Genomic DNA, 22,863 nt, shown 5'->3' with positions numbered 1-22,863 from the left:
GAGCCTCGGGGCATAGTGGCTGAAGGCACGGCTGCCGAGGGTGGTGTGGACGACTCAGGGATGAGGAGGAGGGAAGACCTGGAGGAATGAAGGCAACGGGCACTGTTTTGAGGAGAGACGAGGTCAGAGAGGTAGGGGCTGCAGAGGAATGAAGGGATTTGAATACAACGGTGAGGATCTTGAAGTCAATCCTCTCTGGGATAGGCAGCCAGTGCAGTCTGGCAAGGACTGGGGTGATCGGGGAGCGGAGTTTGGTACGGGTGAGAATGCAGGTGGCAGAGTTTTGTATGACCTGGATTTTATGGATGGTAGTGGAGGGAAGTCCGGCGTGGAGGGTGTTAGAATAGTCCAGCCAAGTGGTGATAAAGGCATGGACTAGGATTTCAGAGGCTTTCGGAGAGAGGTATTGGCGGAGACGGGCAATGCGTTGGAGGTGGAAGAAGGCGGTGCTGGTGAAGGAATGGATGTGGGGGAGGAAGGATAATTGGGGGTCGAACCTGACGCCTAGGTTGCGTATTGTACCTCAGTGGACCCAAAAATGCCAAATGCCTCAGTCTGATTCTACTCTTGTCATTGTGTGTCTTATTTTTGCATCTGACCTTTTGCGACCAAAGTATTCCTGAAATGTTCTCATTTTGGAAGGAAGAGATCAAATGGGCCAAAGAGCTTTCTTCACCCAAACTTCTCTTATGATCTTGTGAACTATTCTAACAGAGTAATGCAGATCCTGAACAAAAACTGAGGCCATTCAGGATTTGTTTTGTTTGTTTTGTTCCAGTCAGCAGCACATCGAGCCTCTATGCTGCATGTAGGGCGCTGCAAATCACAAGTTACTGTTGTTATCCCTCTACGAGCTGGAGTTTGACATGGTTATTATGTTCTAAACATTTGAGTGTTCAAGCACAGATCACATGTATTCGTTAACATAAAATACAGAAAGTCACATCACTTTACAGTACATCCTGTGAAGCACTTTGTGACATCTCATTTATCAAAATGCAAAGATTATTAGTTATTATTATTTCTTGTAGCTAGCAAGCATTTAGTATCATTAACAACATGATAAAAGTACAGTTATGCCATGATGTTTGATCCAGTGTCATTTTCCAGTTTTAAAAATGCTTTATTTATAAGTGAAATGAGTGTTTTAAAATTCTCACAAAGAGACAAGTGGATCAGTTGCAGTAAACTTTGTGAATGTCAATAGGAAAATATAATAGCAAAGTTCTACATATGATGACTTCAAGATGCTTAGCCATAGAGATTTAAATGTGCATCAATGAAAATGATTCAATTTCAAGTCATAGTAGCCACCTAAGATATTCCAGAAAAACAGGTTGCAATAGGATTCAAGTCCCTTCACCTACAGTCATGTTTTGTATGTACAATAGTGTGTGTGCAATCTCAATGTATAATCTCAAACACACGTTCTATTACTTATGCATGTGTATTGAATTTGCATTATTTTTGTCACAGATCTGTTACTGCAGCGCCACATACATGCATGGAAGATGGGACTGTTAGAAAGCTCAAATTAGCATTGAAATGAAAGTAGAATGTTCATTTAAAAGTTGCATATTTGTGAACTACTCTCCTAACACAGGCCTAAATCTGAAGAAAAAATCTTACATTTATTCATAACATAATGTTTAAATATATGAACAAATTCACAATTTGATGTTTTTAAATTAGAAATTAATTTATAAATAAATGCAATTAATTAGAAATTAATTTAAAAATTAAAAAATCTGTTCAAAACCAATAACCATCATTCTGAATTAATTTACAGTTGTATGAATCTGTGAATATATTAAGCAATTAACTCAAGAGCTAATTTTCAAATTTACAAAGGAATTTCCTTTAGTTTATTTTTTAATGTTGGCATTTAATGCTCCATCTGATAAAACAGCTTAGATACCATGACAGTTCCTAATAAGATTATGAAAATTGGATGAATAAAATAAAAAAATGACACTAACATGATTTCAAAGGGTAAATGCACAACTTGATGTTTTGCCTGTGATGCATTACCTGCAGCCCGTGTCCTCTCCCGGAACAGGCTCTGCAAGCTCAGACAGTACCATACAATTTATAATTTTCATTTATATAGCACCCTTCATGTTAGGAGGATGTCTTGGATTGCTTGAAATCAACCCCATCCTCGTTCAGTTTCCCTGGCTCCTATTCCTCCGTAGGATGAAATTCAAACACTTCACCTCGCACACAATGCCTTTGCACACAGTGCCTCCACTCTACCTCTGTGACTTCCAGCAGTCCTACTCTGCTTTACTGCTCCTTCCTCTCAGCCATGTTCCCTGCCTGATCTGCACCACTATTGGTGAGCAAACTTTCGGACTTGCTGCTCCACTGTCTGAAAGTCCTACCCTGGAATCTATCTGCCTCAACTTCCCCACTCTTCCCCATTTTTTTGATTGATGCCCACTCCCCCCACCTCACCCTCAGTTCCGCTCTCCCCACCCTCCCCCTGGGCTCTCTGTGTGATGCACTTTAAAATATCCTCCTGACTCCATAACTCGAAAGGGGAAAAATTCTGTCTCGGATCCTCCTCCGAATTGTGATCTAGTGAGTCCCTGTTGCAAAGCATTTGGATGAAAATGCTGGTTGAAGACAGGATCAAGATCTGTTCTGATACCTGCCACAACTCAGTGTCTAGATTCACTTGAAGAATAGACACTTAGACAAGAGTCCTGGGGCACTCATGGAGCCATACCTAAGCTTCAGTCAGTCTTAAAGGGAGGAGAATATTGAGGAAGGAAAACAAAAGAATTGTAAACATATTAATAGCCCCAGTTTCCTTTATAATAATAATCTTCATAATCCTTGCATTTGATATCGCACCTTTCACATTGGGAGAACGTCGCAAAGCACTTCACAACATTTACTGTAATGTATAGTGATTGTAAAGTTTGTATGTAAACATAGTAGCCAATTTGCACACCGCAATGCCCCTCAAATAGTCATGAAATGAATCATCAATTTTACCTGGGGGATTACTCCTGTCTCTTTTCGAATATATAGTTCTAATTTGCAGAATTTCTCAACTCATTTCTTAATAACAAATGTGGGATTATCAATTTTCTAGAACATCAAATATGTGGAAAAATGGATTATTGAATTTTTTAAATCATCATTGAATGCATTCTTTAGCATTTATTGTTTTAGAAATGTTAGTTACATATTTATTAATAAGTAATCTGTTAAAAAGAGTAGTAGAAACCTGGAACTCTCTCCCTCAAAAGGCTATGGATGCTGGATCTATTCATATTTTGAAGACTGAGGTGGATAGATATTTGTTAGGTCAGGGTATTATGGATATGGGGCAAGAGCAGGTAATTGGACTTGAAGTACAGATCAGCCATGATCTTATAGACGGGCGGAACAGGCTGGAGGGGCTGAATGGCCTATTCCTGTTTCTGTAAGAAATACCACAAATTAGACATGAGGCTTATGTGCAGCAGAGCAAAGCTAGTGTCAGAAACTGCAGGTAGCTAAAATGTGTTTTTGGAGACTGGGGAGGTACAATTATAATTATTTTCCCCCTCTTCCTGCACTGCTTGTTGTTTTGTGAACATCTGCATTTTGTTTTTTCCATGTATGAAGTCTGCTATGAAACATAAAATGATTGCAATAGAACATGTTTATTGTGAAAGGGTTAAAAAAATAATGCAGACGGCACAAAGGAGTACATCTCTGTGGCTGAATTGCAATATGTGCAATTTCTGATCTGAGAACAGCAACCCTTGACAGTTCAGTTTGAAGCCAACACAAACTATCTTCAGTGGTAAATGACCTCATTTTATTCTCTATTATTAACAGGGTGACATTCTTTGAAAGCCAACCTGTTAATACGCACTGCTAGACCAATGTTGAATATGTCCTATACCAAGAAATCATACAAATTTAGATTGTTGTCATTTTATTTTGCTCTCTTTTTCTATTTTTGCAACAAAAACTTTCCTGACAAGAATATGTTAGTTTGTATTTCTAAAGAATACAAAGTGACACTTTCATACTTCAAAGAGTCCCTTTACAATTTAACACTTCACAGCTAAGCTCTCTGGTTTAATTGCATGTACTCTTGAGATGTTCACATATTTTTTTCTTGGGCATCCGAGGACAATGGGTAGCCGATCCTTAATTTCACCAAAAAAAATCTAGCCTGTAGAGCCAGTGATAAATTAATCAGCTGGAAATGTATGCACTGTATATGGCAGAGCTTGAGACACTGCTATTGATTTCTGTTAAAGAAAATGTTGGGTTATGACAAGATAATCTATTCTCATTTAATCTGTTTACACTGTGGTGTTTCTGTGCTTCATGAATAAGATTCACTGTAAGAATTTTTTTTTATCCATTGAAGATCATATTTCTTCCCAACTTACTGAAGGGAATACAACATATTTCTGCAGTATAATAAGGAGAGCAAAGGCACTTTACCTGCCAAAGGTAGTGTTTTTTGTCCCCTGGAGAGACAGTGCTAATAGATGTTTCCATTAAATTAGGCTGATTTGACTTCAGACATACCTGCTCAGACCAGTCTCCTGCTGTGAAAGGTAGAACAAATAAGGAACGCACCACTGTCCCAACATCCATGCTAAATCACCTTAACCCTTTGGAGAAATTAATTTCAGACTCTCACATAATTTCTAACATATCTATTAGAAAATAGTACTAAATTTCACCCCCAAATACACAGTCTATTCACTTTACAGTATATTCTGTGAAGAACTTTGAGATGTCTAGAAGACGTGAAAAGTATTATATCAAATGCAAGGATTATTATTATAAATATCTTAATGTAAAATGTAAAGGATTGAGAACTATAAAGGTTCCTGTTTCTGTGTTTTATGAGAAAAGAAAAATCAAGGAATTTGATCATCACATTGTTTATACAGATATGGAGCTGAAGTGAATTCCTTCAGACATTTTGGTTGGTTACATTCTACATCAATCAGTAAAAAAGAATTAAAAGTATGATGTAATAACAATATATGACCTGAAAATGTGTGCCCTGATCTTATGAATTGTCACATGTCCAAACACCTATCTGAATGTGCTATAAATATCATCAAACTAACTACATATGCCAAGTGCCAGATCCAGAATGCTTGGCCATGTGTATTTTGTGCATGTGTACCATATATGTGCTATTATATGTATGTTACACATGTTTCAGTCGTGTTTACTCTATATGTGGTAATACATGTGTAAGATGAATATACTAATACATATGTGTTGTCTTCATCTACATACGCACCCTTGGAGACATCATCTTTAAACATGGAATTAGTATGCACAAGCACATGGATGACACCCGAATTTACTTATCTACTTCTACCCTTCATTTCAGGTCCGCAGATGTCCTGACTGCCTATCTGTCAGACATCAAGTCTGGTTAAGCATGGAAATGATGGAAACTTTGCTCTTTCACTCCTGCCAACATCTCCTTGCTTCGGGCTCCAATTACCTCAACATTCCTGGCCCTTCTCTCAAATTCACCAAGCTAATGTGCATCCTTAGCATTCAGTTTGACCCTCAGCTTTCTTTCCACCTTCACATCTGATCTCTAACTAAGACCATTTTTATGCACCTTTGCCAGATTGTTCACCACCGTCCTTTTCTCACACCCAATTTTGCCAAAACCCTCATTCACAACTTTGTGAGTCTCCAGACTTGACTTCTCATGTGCCTTCCTCACTGACTTCCAGAGCTCCACTATCATCCAGCTCCAGCTCATTCAAAACTCTATCACTTTCATCCTTACCTAGTCAAAAACTTTGTATGCCCATCACCATTATCCTGACCAGGTAACACTGGTTGTCTGGCTCCCAATTCCCATTAACTCCAACATCTTTACCCTCACCTACAAATCTCTTCACACCTTATCACCTCCTTTCCTCTCTGATCTTCTCCAGCCTCACTAATCTGCTCAACCATTAACCTCAGCAAACTCAGGCCTGCTGCATGTCCCCCATCACCGCTGCCCACGCTCTACCTCCACCGGCTGGAGGTCAACATACTCTGTCAAAGGATAGGCCCAGGTGGCATCGAGGGCAGCTGTTCGACCTCGTACATGCTAATAAACATGTAGATACCTGTGCAAAAATCACTTTCTTCACATTTAAATTGATATCTGAAATCTGAGGTTGTCGACCAATAAAGTGCCACATTGTAATTTATTTTCGGTATGAGTGAAAAGATGTGCTCTTTCCAGACTAGTTTGACAGACCAATTCGTCAGGAGTATTTAATTTATTAAGTTTCAGAAAATTAAAATGTTGATTCATCCAATTACATCACCAGGCGAGTCGGTCATGTCGATGCTTCATTTTTCGTTTTAGTTTTAATATCACCATTTAATATTCATCTTCAAGCAATCCAACTTTAGCCAAAGAACGGGAGAATGATTGTCCACAATTTTGTATTGCAGTGCTATTTGGATTGTGTTTGACAGCCTGTTTCTATGGTGTTTAACCAGATGTTGCATCAGCAGTATGGCAGTTCAACACAAGAAAACTTAGAAGTGTCTCTGCCCTCAAGTCACCAGCAAAGACTGATGCTTCTCATCAGTCTCCTTTCAAATCGCAAATCATGTCTTACTGTCTTACCCACTTTTTGACTAATTATATTGACATACCGTAAAGCGATCAGTTTGTCTCATTTGAATTTTTATGATTCTTCTGCATATGGTATTGATTTTTCTGACTTCCTGCACATGGAACATAAATGGCGTTGCTGATTGGATGGCAAAGGCATTAGTGACTGAACTCTGATTTGCTTACATCAACTGTGCTTTTGGTTAGTAAAACTGTGGGCTATGCCATAGAAACAAAGTAATGATCTGGGTGTCAACTGACTGAGTAATAACATTAAGGGGGTAATGATGGGCATAGTCACCCCGACCGGAATTTGTCACCGCCATTAACGAAAATATTCTCATCTGATTCATCATTCAACAATGTAAAAAAAATCATATTCATGAAGAACTTTAGAACTAAGTGACAGTATTAAGTAATTTATAGACTGCTGTTCAATGATGAGTAGATAGTCCATATTTCAATACTCTTAATTTTGTTACAATTACTTCCCCGCCATAAGTAACCGCAGAACAGATTTTACTGACACATTTGGTGTTAGAAGGCATGGCCCGTGAAGTTTTTTTTATATTAGTATTAAGGATGTCACCATCTTATGTTTCATTAAGGGACTATATTAGGATGCTATTAATGTAATCTCAGATCTGTGATGGATCTTTGGACCCCGAACATTGAACTATGCAATAACTCCTGAATCTTATAATGTGCTCCTGGAGCTCTCTACTGAAGCATTGATGTGAAGTAATAACAAAAGGAGAACCAAGGTCAGATTTGGTAGTTATCAATCACTACTGATGTCATTACCATTTCTTCATGGTCTCAGAATTGTGCAAAATCTGCTTTGAACTTGATTCTGAGTCTCAGTGCTCTTTACAATAGTTGCCAATTTCTTCGAAAGTCCCTGCACTTATTGTAACACTGTTACTGTTCTTAGGAAAATAAATGATTGATGTTGTACGTAGCTCAATTAGTCAATTCTCTGTTAAAGACCTTGGTTTGCTGGCTAGAGAGTGTATCCAGTCTAGTCTGGCTTGCTCAGATCAGCTGTTCTCAACAACTCGTAAAACAAAAAAAATTAAGAGAGCAATATATAATAATAGAACATTACTCAAAGGTTGTTATAAATGTAAGCTACCATTTATAGTGTTTAATTGCCTTTGTTGCAATGGAGCTGCACTGCTATATATGCAAATGCTCTGTTTTTCTATAACAAGAAACACCCAGTTTATAAAAGTCTAAAACAATGCCAGACAATTATTTGAACATTGCAGTCTGCAACCAGGAATATCTAATTCATTACACATCTTAAGTACGGATCTAATTTCTTAATAAGGAATCCTGCTCGAATTCCCATTGACTTGTGAAAGCAGATTCAGTCAGAGCAGACTTCCCGCAGGTCGACAAGATAAATATCCGGTTTACAGAAATCGGCTTCATTTACATAACACAGATTTTTATTAAGCCTATGGTTCAAATGCAAAAACAAGGCCTGTTTCCAAATAAATCAAACACGTACCATGGGATAAATATTCTATACAGAGTTACACAATGTCAACCTTTAATGGGATTTGCCATTAAAATCACACAGCACTGTGCATAACCTGGTTGGAATTTTTACCCATATATTGTCTATAGTATGCAAAAATGTTTTTAAAAATAAATGCAAAACAGTAACATTCTTCTTCCAAACTTGCTATGCAATTACCATGAATGATTGAAATGCCATTTTACTATAAATGTCACTGTAATGTTACACTTAACTAAATGCTCTGATTCTATAACAGATCAAATGCAACATAATTTTTACACCACTATATAACCATTCAGTGAAATCCTAACTAGGTTACACCTCCTTTACTCTTACATGCCTTAGCCATTAGTCATTTTTATAGAGTGCCTCTTGTAGAAAGGAATACAGCAGGAGGTTAGTGTTTGATGAATGAAAGAAGTTCTTAATTTTACATGTCACAAAATTAGAGCAAATGCAATGTCACATAGTTTTGACATCAATAAGGCACCACAAATTTCAGGCATTGTTATACTGCAATATGGATTATGAAAGTGCACGTTAGTATTATAATGCTGAAATTGCAGACTGCAAATAAGTATGGTATTGTATTTATGTTTGGTTTCCTAAGCTTTATCACACTTATTTCTTCTGATTATAATATTCATCATAGGATAATCTAGTTTGACACCATGCATTAATGATTTCTAAATCTGAGTTAGTGGAACCTTATCCAACATGACAATATTTAACTGTATCAAGAGCCCCAGTTTCACTGTCAAGAGCCAGCTGATTGCATGCTATTGACTGACACTTTGATGAACTGGAAAAAGCAGCAATTTTGTGAATCTGTCGAGAAATAGACAGTAAAATACACATTCAGAAAAGCTTTTGACATTGAAACTGACTACATACCATGAAGTCACAAAAAAACTGCAAATCAGAATCTATGTAATGAACTGAACTGTACAAATTCACAAAGACTTTATAATCTATGTCCAACTATGTGCCGTGCAGTCATATATACATAGATGTCTGTGATCCTGAAACTGCCTCCTTAGCTGTATTTGAACTGTGTTCTCTACTCGTTCATGCTGCTGGACTGCCCTGGAACTGATCATACCCATACCCCCCAAAAAAATTCTAATCCTGAGATTTACAGCCAAACTGAAATGAAAGCTTTTAAAAACTGTAACCAAAAGACCTCTGAGGCAGAGCTATGTACTTCTGCCAACCTGGCACATCAATAGGACTTGGAGGGACGGACCAATGACTGGGGTTCTACTTGGCTCCTTTTAACTCTGCAAGAGAAAGGCCTGAGGGGTAGGATGGTGCTAGCCAGACAAGTAGCTGGAAGACAGTGATCTTAATGGCAATCTATGCAGTTTTAGCTGGTTAAACTCCAGCAGTATCCCCAGCGCACACTTCAGCATGTGCCAGCCTTTGGCTCTCGACAAACTGCATCTAATACTTTCCAGAGTTAGGTAAGCAGAGCACATCTCTCTGGGGAGATAATGCTCGCTCGTTCCAGATGAACAGAAAATTCCAAGCAAAGGTGCCATGCATATGTGAAACTCTCAGTCTGGTTTTGATACTCTAAAGCATGGCGATGGATTTCCATGTGTTTCAGACACCTGGCTGACCAACAAAAAGGAATGTCAATGGTTTCCATGGATATAGGAAATGCATTTGGGGTTGCTTGGGGAACCTATATAGAAATTGTATTCATTTGAGATCTAGCATTCACCCATTCACTATTTGAACCCCTTCAGTCGGGTTTCTGTGCTGCCCATAGCACGGAAACCGCCTTGGTCAAGGTCACTAATGACATCTTGACCATCTGCGACCAGGGCTCCCTCTGCCTCCTCGACCTCCTCGACCTATCGGCTGCATTCGACACGGTCGACCACTCTATCCTCCTCCACCGCTTGTCCTCCCACCTCAAACTTCAAGGCCCTGTTCTTGAGTGGTTTAGGTCCTACCTCTTCCACCGTCTTCAGTTTGTTTCCACAAATGGCTTTTCCTACAGCCCCCGCACTGTCTCGTGTGGCATCCCTCAGGGTTCTGTCCTTGGTTCCCTCCTCTTCACCCTCTATATGCTCCCCCTTGGTGACATCATCATCCGCAGACATGGGGTTAACTTCCATATGTATGCGGATGACACCCAACTCTACCTTTCCTCCTCTACCCTCAACTCCACGACCACCGATGTCCTGACAACCAGACTGTCTGACATCGAGTCCTGGACGAGAGACAACTTTCTTCAGCTCAACGTGCGCAAAACTGAGGCCCTCCTGATTGGCTCGTGTCAGCGCCTCCGCACCTCAGGCGCTGACAGCATTAGCATCCAAGGCTGCACTTTCCACCTCTCAAAGCCAATCAGGAACCTTGGTGATCTGTTCGACCCTGAGTTGTCCTTTCTTCCTCACATCCGCGCCACAACTGGCACCGCCTTCCATCACCTCCGGAACATCGCCAGACTACGGCATTACCTCACCCCTCACGCTGCTGAAACCCTGGTCCACGCCTTTAGCACCTTAAGGCTGGACTACGGGAACTCTCTCCTCGTCGGCCTTCCCGGCATCTCCCTCCACAAGCTGCAGGTCATTCAGAACTCTACAGCTCGTGTACTGTCCCGCACCAGGCTTCGCGACCACATCACTCCCACCCTCGCTCGCCTCCACTGGCTCCCCATCCCCCAGAGGATCGAATTCAAGATCCTCATCCTCACCTACAAGGCCATTCACGGCCTTGCTCCCTCCTACCTCTCCGACCTACTATTCCCCTACCTACCTGCCCGTACCCTCCGTTCCTCTGGCTCTGGTCTGTTCCACATCCCCCACCCTAACCGCGCTACCATCGGTGGCCGGGCCTTCAGCCTCTCAGCCCCCAGGCTCTGGAACTCCATCCCCCAGTGCCTTTGCCTTGCTTCCTCCCTTTCCTCCTTCAAGGCCAGTCTCAAGACCTTTCTCTTCAACCATGCCTTCAGCTCCCCTCTCGACTCTCTACCCCCTCCTCCCTCCCTTCCCTCCCCTCACCTGACCATTTCCCCCCTGCTCGGGTCCCGACCCAACTGTCCAACGCCTTGGGACGTCCTCCCGACGTGAAAGGTGTCTATAAATGAAATCTTGTTGTTGTAGCATAGAAATCAAAACAATAATTTTACCACAATAGATGTTATTCAATCATATAAATGAATTTAGCCAGCTGAGGATGTTTGATGTTCATGTACGTTTAGGGCACTTTGACAATGCGTTTTTCCAATGGGAAGTCCCATGAATCATACACATCAATGAAGTGCTAAGCATATCAGCTCTCATATTCTCATCCCCTCAAGATCTTTCAGCTGTAAAAAGGTGAACTGACTGAAAAAAGGGGACAAAAGAGTTTGGAGAAATATCTTGTATAGCATTATTTTGGCAAAGTATAAATGAGTTTGATCATGTCAAAAGTATTAAAATAATAATCTTTGTATTTGATATAGTGTTTTATCACATCATTGAGAGGTCTCAAAGCACTTCATAGGATTTTATTGTAAAGTGTAGTGACTGTATCTTTGAAGGTAAACACAGCAGCCAACATGTGCATTGCAATGTCCCACAAACTGCCATGAACTGAATAACCAAATTTATTTGGGTGATTGTTGGTCAGAGTACTGGAAGAGATTCCCTTCTCTTTTGAATAGTGTTGTGGGATCTTAAATGTCCATCCGAACAGAAGATAGGACCTCAGTTTAATATTTCTGGTGCAATCTTATTACTATTTTGTAAAAGGAAACTTCTCATTAGACTTCTCATAGACAACTATGAGAAAACTTCTCAAAGCCGAGACTGCAATTAAACTGACCTTTGAAGTATTTAATCCTTTAATGCATGTGTTACTAATATAAACCCTGTCCTACTTATCAATCAGATTGAAAATAATTTCACTGTAATGAACTAAATTTATGGATTTGCATTAACATAAGGTCTGCAGCCTCTGATCCGATATTTAACAAGAAGGAAACTGAGAGTTGGTGAATTTAAGAAACAATAGGGGAGGTGGGGAGGGGAATGTGGTATGTTGTCATGAGTTGGGAGATAAGTACAGCTTCCTCCAACTTCAGGGAAACGGTTTCTCTCAATCCCCTGAAAATCCAAAATCAGCATTACTGTGTATTTTAGTTAGTGAGGAGCAAGGGCTGAGATCATTCAAAACTGCTGGATAAGTGATTCAACACTGTTTCACCAGCTTAATTTTTATACCAACCACCTGTATTTTGTGCAACAAAGCCTAATAAAGCAACTACTCAGCCAAGTATAGCCTACAAAGAGAGACTATCTGAATGCTTGACGTGTTTGATCTGGACTGGATTCCAGATAAGGACTTTTCAAACATGCTGTACAGGATAAAAGTACCACCTGAAAGCCCACTCTTGGGGTTGAAAACAATAACCCCTTAAGTGGAATACAAAATGGTAGTTTCAAGCATTTCATACAATTATGTAGAATGTTACAGCGTGGAAATTAATCTATGTTGGTGTTTATATGCCACACTTTTGGGCTGCTTTATCATTGTTCAGATGAGACTGGGAGAGGGGGATTTTAAAATTCTTTTTAATGACATAAGGGATGGAAATATTTAGGAATGCCACAATTTTGATCCCCTGGTATTTTATTTTGCCCATCATCTCTATGGAGCGTTTTGATACATTACCTCTGCCCAAGACTATTATTCCCGATATTGTTTATAAAGGTGTTTATTTCAATGGTCCTTTACCATTATCTATTGCAGTGCATCAACCTTGAAGTATATTTATTTTACATAACATTTAACACACAAAATACTGATGTTAACTGACTCTGAATACAGTGCCAACAATACTTACAACATGAGGTATCTGGTCAGCATTTGAATCACTAGCTGTTGTAAACATTCACCTCTGAGTGGAGGAAACGAAGAAAAGCTAAATGCACAATTACAAGCTAAACTGGAATTTCTTTTATCATCGGTTGTCTGTACCTTTGCCAACACTAATGGATTATTGCTCCGCTGTGTGGGAATTTTTGCTCCCAAACAATTACACAGCTGAACTTTGATGTTTTGTTTGTCAGAAGGCTGCTGAACTCCAGTAATTATTTTGAGGAATGGATAATACTCCAGAGCCAACCTTGTAAATTATCTATCTTCGGATTATGTGCAGCGCCAAAATGAAAATATGAATTTCATCCCCTTCCTCTGTGCTTTCACTCCCCTCCACCCACATGCAAATGCGTACACACACACACATACACACACAGAAACTTGGCCAGCAAAACCAGACTGATTATAAACCAAGACTTCCTCTCTGTAGACTTTCAGTTTCATTTTTTTCATATGAAAATTACAAATTAAGAAACAAAAGGAAAAACCTCAGCTGGCCTGGAGACAAGCTGGCACTATACAACACAATACAATTTACATTATATATTGCTTTGAGATGTACTCCTACCATGGATGAGCTGGATGGGGGAAAGATGAACAAAAGTGTAATCAAAGAGGAAAGTGCTGAAGTGGGCTTTGAGAGTGGCCCACCTCACTCTTAATGCCTGAAATTTCACCTAGTCTTAGCTGCAAGACCATTTGGTCTTAAAATTTGAGATCTCACAAAATTGTGAAAATTCTTCAATTGAGTTTTATTTGGAAGGCAATTTTTTCAAAGAAGTGTGGAAAACCAGCTTCAAAATGAAGAATTTTCTATAGTTCTGCACCATCTTAAATTTTAGGGCAAAATAATGTTACAGGCTAAGACTTGGTGGAATTTCAGACCAATTATCTGTTTACCCAATCGCCATTGGCTTTACACATCCCTATCATCAGATGTGTGTTCAGAACACAATCACATTTCTGCACATGAACAAGTCAAAGATGAGAAACTACATTGAAAAGATTTGTTTGAACAGGGGTAACAAATGAGTCTTACTCTTACGTTAAATCATCTTTTTGTCAATTCTTGGCAGTACAAAGACTTATAGCTGGTTTAGCAAAACTAGAACTAGAGATAGACAAAAAATCCAAAATACTTAAAATTTTACTAAATTTAATGTTAAATATTTTCCTTTCTGAGGGGTCAAAATTCCATTGTACAAACATAGCTGCTGTAAAGGGATTTGGACGGAAGAGCCAATTTTTTTTAAGCACCAAAGTCCTTAATGGGGGTAAATTGTGGTTTGTGAGTGTTAGTCTCTGGAAGGCTCAAGAACTATGAGCAATAATGAAATTATTTTCAACCCATTCTCAAGCTGTTCACAAAACCTGATGGAGCAGATACCACCTAGAAGGCAAGCAATAATAATAATCGTTGCATTTGATAAAAAGCCTTATCACGTCTTCGAGAAGTCTCAAAGTGCTTCACAGAATATAGTGAATTGACTGTATAATTTGTGGGCAAAACGTGGCAGCCAATTGGCACAGCAGTGTCCCACAAACGGTCGTGGATTGAAGTGAACAAATTTTTTTTTGGAAGAACTTGTTACCCCCAGAAAAGCGATCTGCCAATTAACTAACAACTGGGTTCCTATTTAGTGCTAGGTAAACAGAGGCATTTAGAGTAAGAAAACCTGCCCAACATTTTGCCCTGGCAGGAATCGAACCCAGGTCTTTAGCTTGCGAGGCGAGTGCTTTAACCACTGTATCTCAAGTGGCATCTATACTGAAACACTACAAGGGGATAGCCAGCGCTAGCCTTCCCATCAATCTCCCTCTTCCTCAGTGCTCACAACAAAAGTGACTGAGGGCTATGTCGAAGTGACAACATACAAGGCTGGTTTTCTCTGATACCTCTTCACACCCCTTTGCCTGCTGTGTACTTACGTATTTTCAGATGCAAATTGTTGATCACTTGTTCAATGGACTAAAGAACAGCAAATCTATTGACTCTTTCTAGATCTCCACCTGGACAATTGACAATTGTTCAATTGAAGTGTTCCAAGGATCTGTAAACAGATGCTGCTTATGATCGACGTAACTTTGGATGTGTAAGAAAAGCGCAGAGAAAGCGTACCAAATTTGCATTGGTTGGAAAGAGCTACTGTTTATCCCCCAAAAACCTGCGCTGATTCCTCACACAAATTTTTGTTGTTAATTATTGATAACCAGTCTAGTTTACTTTCTAAATTACTTCACTCAGTGCTGTATATTACTGAATTTTGACCCTCAAGACTGCGAAAAATACAAACACAAAAACTACAAACTTTTTCAACCAGAAGAACGATCATCTTTTTATTCATGAAACTGGAGTTGTGATAATGACCAGGAGCATCAGTCTTCTGCTGACTGAACCGGGTCTCTGCAGAGATCCAGAGCTGCAGCCTCAGAGGTGTGAAGTGACTACATTACTGCATCACTGAGCTATATTCCAATTATTCCTCACAAAACAGTAAATAAATGGACAGCACTGCAAGAAACAAATTAACCTATAGACCACTGGAATGCTATATATGCCCATGTTGGAATGTGTTATTTTGCTACTTAAGGTCAATATTTTAAGCAGTATGTTGTGAAATAAACACATTCTGACCTGTTCAAACACCTCATCAAAGACCAATGGTTTGCATTTTGTAGACATGTTGGCTTCATTATTTCTTACTATTTCAGATGCCACTGACCTGTACCTTAGGTACAATAAAATACAATCAGGGATAACTTTGAGAAGTCTTTGAGCAGCTAATTCATTTTTGATAAAAGAGCATTTTTGACCCTCCCCTCATAAACCAATGACTGGGGAATAAACTCCCTTTTTAAAAAAAGATCAGAATAGATTTAAAATTTCCCCAAGTATTTAACTCATTATATAGTTATAAATTTAGATTTATTTTCACATTAGGGTTCTTACGAATATTGCCATTTATTGTAAAATCCATAGACTATATCCTACTAGTGTAGTCCTGTAGCTCAGTGGTTAGAGCACTCGCTTTGCAAGTGAGAGACCTGAGTTCAATTCCAGGCAGGACGAAACCTTGGGCAAGTTTCCTTACTCCACATGCCTGATAATAATCCTTCCAAAACCAAAAACAATAATAAATTGGTCATTTTCAATCTAAGACTGTTTGTGGGACATTGCTGTGCGCAATTGGCTGCCGCGTTCGCCCACAAATATACAGTCAATTCACTTTACAGTGTGTTCTGTGAAGCGCTTTGGGACGTCCTCCCGACGTGAAAAGCGCTATATCAAATGCAAGGATTATTATTATTATTATTATTATTACAAGTTCTGCCCCCACTTATTATTATTGTCAAGATGACTTTTGCATTAGTGCATAAGTCTTTCCTCTGCTTATAGAGGTGAAAACAAGTGTGTAAGCATGACTTATACATGGGAATTGGGAATTGTGTACTCTACTTATTACAGTTCGAGTCTGAGTGCATATTACGCATTCTAATAGTTCCAGTTCTACAGTTACAACAAATGCAACATAAATGATCTGTTACTAAACTAATTATGAATTGCCGATTACTGGTGAAACATTTGGAAGCCTGTTCAGAAGAGCAAAATCTATCTAGTTATCAATTATTGGATATGTCAGAGACGTGCTGCTTTTTCTAAAGATTTTAGCAGATTGCACGGAAGCATCGTTCAGTATCACCACATCGAGTTTATTTTAAATAACTACTGAGTGGTCCTTCACTGTTTTCTTCCTATATCATTTGCAGGGTTCAGCAATGACAAAGGATGACTGTTACTGTCAGCTTGCTTCTGTCTGCAGTGGTATCTTGGCAATAGAAGTGTGTTTTGTAATAAAAATCCGGAAACCAGAATCTGACAAGAGAATATTAACCACATAAGATTTGTTAGCACAAGATGTGGCCAGTGACCAGTCAGTCACACAGTGCACTTCTACAGAAAGTACCTTCGATGACACTGCTTTTTACAAACATATTCTGAACTGCTTTTAATAACTGGTAACACTCCAGCTTAAAGCAGTCGTTGATTCTCTGGTTTAGGGGGTCTTATATGACATTGTACAAATTGTTTTGCAGCTCAACTGTAATCCCTCAACCCCTCCAGCATAGGATGCTTTGGCTATTTTGTAAGTAATACAGCTAAATCACAGAATATGCTGTCTGTCACCCCTATTCTCAACCCTGCAGCTCTCAATCATTTTTCAGTTTTCAGTGGGTGTTACTAGCCCTCACACAACTCTTCTTCTTTATTTTCTCCTTAGAATATTCCTGTTTCCTCCTTTATTTTTGTCAACTTCTGCTGTTTGTGGGATATTACTGTTCACAAATTGCATGCCATATTCACCTACAGATATACTGTCACTACACATTACAGCATATCCCGTGAAGCACTTTGAGACCGTTCAGAATTATAAGGCACTGTACCAAATGCAAAGATTATTATTATATTGTAATCTCCTATTTCTTGTTGCTTTTTTATTTCAGTTATTTTCAAGTTACATTTCAATCTTGCTGCCCTCTGGACATGTAGCTGACTTACTTCAGCTTTTTTCCCATCCCAGAAATATTCTTTTATTCCAACTTGATTTCTGCATTTCAAAAAAGTTATTCTTAAAATTTTACAATTGTTTTAGAGTTGCCTGGCATGATATTGACGCATCTACAGAATGTTTACTCCTGCGGTATAGAGGAGTTCATTCAAATGGACCAGACCAATTTCAGACAAAACATAATAGTTATTATAGCTTTCCCTACCTTAGCAACTACTACAACAACAACAACAAAATTACATTTGTAAAGGGGCCTTCATGTCAGGAGGATGTACCAAGGCGCTGGACAGATAGAGTTATGGACCCGAGCTGGGGGGGGTCGGGGTCGGGAGGGTGGAGGGCAGGAGGAGAAGCAGGGAGATCGAAAGCAATGTTGAAGAGAAGGGTCTTGAGATGGGTCTTGAAGGTAGGTTTACTATAGGTTTGCCTTTCATTCTGTGCTCACAGTATCTCTCTTCTCTACCTCCCCTCCTCACCACACATTCTTCGTCTTTTAGCCCAGCTGATTTCCCTTCTGCACAAATCTGCCTTCCCAGAGATCTGACCTTTTTTCATTTATAAGTTGATGGTTTCTGGATTCTTTCTCCACTATTCTCCATTCCAGATCCATTTTGCAGAACCCTCACTGGCATTGATCCCCAATTGACTGCAACCCCAAGAGTGTCACCAAAAATCTTACTATCCCATCTCTGCGCAACATAGGTAACCATAAAAATCTTTGGTATAACAGTGGAAAATAAAGACATAGGATGCTCATGGGCATGCAAAAAACAGAGCAAATCCTGTAAAGTGCTTTAAGACAACTTCCCAACATGAAAGACTTGACTTTATATCAAATGCAATGATGATGGTGATGTGCTGTCCAACATTTATTTCTGTGATCCACCACTTCCTGAGATCGATAATCCATATAAATAGAAAAACAGATGCATTACTCTTTACAGAAGTGGATTTCAGCCTCTCCTCGAATAGTGGAAAAGAATCACACTTGAAAAATGATCGGTGATGTTTTTGTTAACCTTGTGAGTCTTTTATTGTTCAAATAATGTGAAGAGAAGCACATAAAACTCAATATTATGTACTATTATCATTTACATGCTGCTTTCTCAGCTGTGTCTCCTCCTTGCATACCATTTTGTTTCTGTTACAGAGCTTCCCCTACGAAAATTAGTCACATATTGATTTCCCTGTAACACTAACATCTTATATTAGTAGCATCAAACAATTAAATATCTAGACTCTCATAAATATCTACAAGATATACAGCACACAACACCAGCAAATCTTCAACAACAACAACAACAAAATTACATTTATAGAGCGCCTTTCACGTCGGGAGGACGTCCCAAGGTGCTGGATAGTTAGAGGCTTGGACCTGAGCTGGGGTTCGGGATCAGGGAGGGTGGAGGGCGGGGGGGGAAGTAGGGTGATTGAAAGCTCGACTGAAGAGATGGGTCTTGAGATGAGTCTTGAAGATGGTAAGGGAGGGGGCAAGATGGAGGGACTGTAGGATGGAATTCCAGAGGGTGGGGGCCGAGTGGCAGAAGGCCCGCCCACCAATAGTGGGGCGAGCGAGTCGGGGGACGTGAAGCAGGCCGGAGCCCACTGAATGGAGGGTGCGGACAGGATGGTAGGGGGATAGGAGGTCACAGAGGTAGGGGGAGCAAGACCATTGAGGGCTTTGAAGGTGAGAACCGGGAACTTCAACTGTATCCTCTGTGTGATGGGAAGCCACTGGAGTTGGGCAGGATGGGGGTGATAGGCTCGTGGAGCCGAGGGCGGGAGAGAACACGGGCTGCAGAGTTCTGAATGATCTGCAGCCTGTGGAGAGAGGAGTTGGGGAGGCCGACAAGCAATGAGTTTGTATAGTCAAGCCTCGATGTAATGAAGGCGTGTATGAGGGTTTTGGCGGCCTGTGGTGCGAGACAGTGGCGGAACCGGGCAATGTTGCAGTGGTGGGCGAAGGCAGATCGGGTCATGTCACAGATGTGGGGTGGAAAGGATAGTTGAAGGTCAAACAAGCCCCCAACATTTCACCTAATCTTAACCTGTGAGACCATTTTACATTTAAGATTATGCAGGACTGTGGTAAAATTCTTAAATTTAGTCTCAATTAGGAGCCAGTTTTCTACAGTTATTGAAAAGAATCAGTTTCCAAATTTAAACTAAATTGAAGAATTTGCCACAATTCTGTGTCTTCATGAATTTTAAGGCACAATCATCTCACAGGCGAAGACTAGGTGGAATTTCAGACCTCAAGTGCCTTACCGCCAAGCTATATTTGAACCCAACAGCTGTAAATTAGAATGAAGTGCTGCCAATTGACTTATGTTACAATCTCACATTTTAACTGATGTTTTGACTTAAGCTTGCATAAGGGGTCTGTAGTATTACAGAATTACATAGAATATAAAGCACAGAAACAGGCCATTCGGTCCAACTGGTCTATGCCGGTGTTTATGTTCCACATGAGCCTCCACCTGCCCTTCCTCAACTAAGCCTATCAGCATAATCTTCTATTCATTTCTCTCTTTCCTTTCTTTCCTTTCTGTACTTATCTAGCTTCCCCTTAAATGCACCTATTCGCCTCAACTACTCCTTGTGGTAGCAAGTTCCACATTACCACTACTTTCTGGGTAAAGACGTTTCTTCTGTCTTCCCTATTTGATTTATTAGTGACTATTATATATTGACGGCTCCTAGTTTTGGTCTCGCCCACAAGTGGAAACATCTTCTCTACGTCTACCCTATCAAAGCCTTTCATAATTTTAGGTCCACCTCATCCTTCTGTTTTCAAGAGAAAAGAGTCCAAGCCTGTTCAGCCTTTCCTAATAGGTATAACCTTGCAGTTCCGGTATCATTCTTGTAAACCTCCTTTGCATCTTCTCCAGTGCCTCTACATCCTTTCTATAATATGGGCACCAGAATGTACACAGTCCTCCGAGTGTGGTCTAGCCAAGGTTTGATATAAGATTAGCATAACTTGCCTGCTTTTCATTGATTTTCATTGGCTCATCTGAGAAGTAAAAAGGAAAGAAAAAAATAGTTTGGAGTAGGAACTCAGTTTATACCAACAACATTGATAGTGTCCATGCAAATGTTTTTTACGGGTCAGGTTGAGCCACCTTGACTGAGCAGAACAGTGCAAATGGACAATGAATTTAGAAGGGGAAAGAAGAAAACTAAGAAACAATAAATATTTTTCCATGTACAAAAAAATTGCAAAATTACATTTGTATAGCACCTTTCACGTCGGGTGGATGACCCAAGGCGCTGGACAGTCAGGGATTTGGACCTTAGAACCATAGACATTTACAGCACTTTTGATATTTGTGTGCCTATACTGACTATCTGAACGAGTTTTAAAGCCTAAAGGTGTTTGCTGAAACAGTCAGAAATCATTTATTCATTCCGGACTGTAATGGTGTGATTTAAGTCAGTGTCCATTGTTTAATAGCTTCAATTGATGGGCTCCATCAGCGGTCAGACTTCCAGCTTATCTGCCCCACTCTCTGGAACTCCATCCCAGAGTCCCTCCAAAATTTACTTTCTGGTTGATTGCACAACTGGTCACCTTCCCCCTCCCGACTCTCGTCGGTTCCCACTCCAGCTCAGGTGCCAAGTCAGGATTGTCGAGCACCTTAACATATGCTCCTGAAGTGAAAAGCACTATATAACTGTAAATTTCTATTGTACTGTACGGATGCATAAGTAATCCATGATGAATACAATCCAGTTCACACATTGGCACACACAATTGTTTTCACCACAAGCACCATACCCCAAGCCACAAAGCACATAATTTGCTGCAGTAATGCACAAGTCACAGTAGTAGGGAAATGGACTCAGCAATGATCCATGTTCAGACTTTTACAATTAACCTTACAAAAACATACAGAGTACATGTTGTTAAACCCAGAGTCTAATTTAGAAAAACATTTTCAGAAGCTAAAATATATGTTATATGAATAGTTTGGTAGTTGAATCTGAACAGTAATATTTGAATGTCAGTTCCTTCAGCTTTTTACAGTAATGATGGGTGAATAATGGTTTCTGCGCTAGTGCACATAGTGTACTACGTGTTTCCTTCCACCTACTCTATCAGTTAGTGTTGCTTCTTGAACTGAAAAATGTATTTTAGAATTGACAACAAACAATACCAACAAATAAAAATAAATACATTTGACAACAAAGATCATGTAATATTATGTTTCAACTCAAGACCATTTGATAATGTCATAAAATATTGTTCTGATATTTTTAGTTCACTGGTGAAGCCACTGAAAATTATACAGTCGTGTATGAACATGTAAATTCTTCGTTACAGATCTTCACTTCATCAAAAGTCATTTGTCTAACTTAGGATTTTTAAATCTCTTTTTAACCATTTGTTTCACTTTTTCTGCCCTGAAGTCAGTGATTCTTATAGGGGTTCAACTCTATGGTTGTTGCCAACTCTCTCATATCTTTCTCACTTGCCACTCTTCATCGGTAAGCCCAGCGAGGATTTCAACTGAGTTGATGCCAGAGTCCTGCTCAATCTTGTCTGCATTGGACATCTGCATCCATCTAGTCTCAACCTTCCATAATCCCTTCCCATCACACCATCAAGCTACTTTTTAAATGAGTTCTTCATTGTTGTAAATATTAGCCACCAATAAGTTGTTCCATTATAATTACGCTACACCAGAAGCAGCACCCAAGGGCACTGTATATTTACAATGGGACATCCCATTGAGGCTTACATCACCAAGACAATGTTCCTGATCCTCACTAGAATTTTTCCCCTGTGGAACCTGAAGCTGTGAGAGGCTTACAGACTTACATTTGTTCTCATTAGAAAATGACTGAAAGAGTCATGTTCTTTAAATGATGAGATGCATAGGATGGTTTACATGTAAGCAATCTGTTCAACTTGGATTGTGATAGCATAATAAGAAGGGTATAGATTTATGTTTACAGTGCTTCAGATGGGTCTAGCTATTGGAAGACATTTACAATCACACAGCACGGGTGAAAATGTGGATGGAATAGACTCTGAAAAGCAGACTATCATGTGTAACTCCTTCAAAATACAAGGTTTTAGAGGCAAATATGGTGACTATTCTGAGCCAGTAACGTCCCTTAAACAACAATGGGATCAGCAGGTAAGTAATTTGAAAATTTGGGATGAAAATTTGATTAGGAGGGGAATATAAACCAGGTTAACCATGAAAAGACTTCACATATCTCTCAAATAGCAATGGCAGGGCAAGCCACAAGCTAGATGA

Source organism: Callorhinchus milii, unplaced genomic scaffold (genome assembly GCF_018977255.1).
Source record: "Callorhinchus milii isolate IMCB2004 unplaced genomic scaffold, IMCB_Cmil_1.0 Scaffold1, whole genome shotgun sequence".
Classification (NCBI taxonomy): Eukaryota; Metazoa; Chordata; class Chondrichthyes; order Chimaeriformes; family Callorhinchidae; genus Callorhinchus; species Callorhinchus milii.
The sequence above is the reverse complement of the archived record's forward strand: the minus strand, read 5'-3'. Positions refer to the sequence as shown.